Genomic DNA, 1416 nt, shown 5'->3' on the forward strand with positions numbered 1-1416 from the left:
ATGCTTACTATATGTAAGCAACATATGTACTTCTCATCTAAAGACAGCAAAAGTGATTTTTTAAGAATCCTAAGTAGAAAATGAGTCAGTCCCAGTGCAAATGTAAACCTAAAAGAAATTCCATACTGTATGAGTAACATTTGCAGTATTAAACACATTGACTTTCTAGCAGAAGTGCCTAGTGAATATCATAATCTGTCAGGTCCCCCATACCCCATGCACATGCTTTCTATGGCTATCCAGCTGTCATTAGAAACAATTCCTGATGACTACAATTGTGACAGGGGACCCAGGGCTACCATCCCCATGCCCATGCCTGAAAGAGGGAGGGGAAAAGGTGTACCCTCCTTACCCCCCCCCCATCCTTCCTGCATCAGAGGTAGGTGTTTTTCTACCAAAGTTCAACCCAGTGTAACATAATGAAATAAGTTGAATCTTCTTTTTACGGTATTTTTTTTTCTTACCTTTACCTGGTGAATCTCTACAGATGTAGAAAGTTATCTTTTCCGGGATATATTCCAAAATGCTCTTATGCTATTTCTCCTAGGATTTCTCCACACTGCCCCATTCAGAAATGTTCTTACTTTCTAAAGGAGAAAAAGAAAATGTGCACATGAAAATTATCATAAGAAAACCACTGATTTTTAACCAAATTTAAACAAATGCCAAACCAATGTGAATGGCACCTTCTAAAACTCTATGAGGCATTGGTTTTAGTGTAATATGTAGAAATGTTTTCTCTTCATAGCTTTATTAGAAGCTATATTTTCCAAAATGTAAAATATTCACAGTTATCTTAATAATTGTTTTCTCCTTACCTCTAGTATTCCAGCGAGGTCACATTCTCTTAAAAACATCCTGCCCTTCTCCCTACAAAAAGGTTCCATAGAATCAGAATGCAGAAGCGCTGCAACTTACTAACTTTGCTCTGTGTTATTTACAAACCGCACAAAGAAAATGCTGTCTATTCAGAACTCATTTCAAAACTCTTTTCACTGAGAGTGAGCGAACAAGCGGGCTCATGTCCCGAGCTACGGTCACATCTCCAACGGTCCGGTGCTGCCGCGGGGCCGGCGCCGAGTGGCACTGCCCCCGCCATCCTACAAGGGGCTGTTGTAAACAGTGGGAACGAACTGCACAGACGGTGGAAGTAAAAGAAAGTGGCGGGGGCAGGGGTCCTTTCATTTCTCTTCCCAAGTTCCTTTGCTTGGTTCCCCTAAATTTCTGACAGGAGGCTGTCCTCTTCACCCGAAGCTCCTTCCTCCTGATACAGTCTGGTCCACAGGCCTGGGCCTGAGTCCAGACCTCATGACTAAGTTTCTGCAAGTTCTTTAAACTACTTAGAGTTGAGTTTCTTTTGATTTTATGATCCGATTGTACCTATCTCATTAGGTTTGAGGACTAACTGAAATAATT

General features: G+C 41.3%; 1 protein-coding gene across 1 annotated transcript in view; it reads right to left on the reverse strand.

Moving 5' to 3' along the window:
* The window catches only part of ST18 (ST18 C2H2C-type zinc finger transcription factor), a 348100-nt gene extending 347087 nt beyond the window's left edge, over window positions 1-1013 (reverse strand). Inside the window, exons 1-2 of the mRNA XM_019629297.1 lie at window positions 819-1013; window positions 465-587 (exon numbers count right to left, since the gene is read on the reverse strand). The gene's annotated coding sequence lies outside the window, so the exon portion shown is untranslated. The remainder of the gene's footprint in view (window positions 1-464; window positions 588-818) is intronic.
* Between the last annotated feature and the right edge of the window lie 403 nt (window positions 1014-1416).

This window comes from Hipposideros armiger, unplaced genomic scaffold, assembly GCF_001890085.2.
Source record: "Hipposideros armiger isolate ML-2016 unplaced genomic scaffold, ASM189008v1 scaffold_836, whole genome shotgun sequence".
Classification (NCBI taxonomy): Eukaryota; Metazoa; Chordata; class Mammalia; order Chiroptera; family Hipposideridae; genus Hipposideros; species Hipposideros armiger.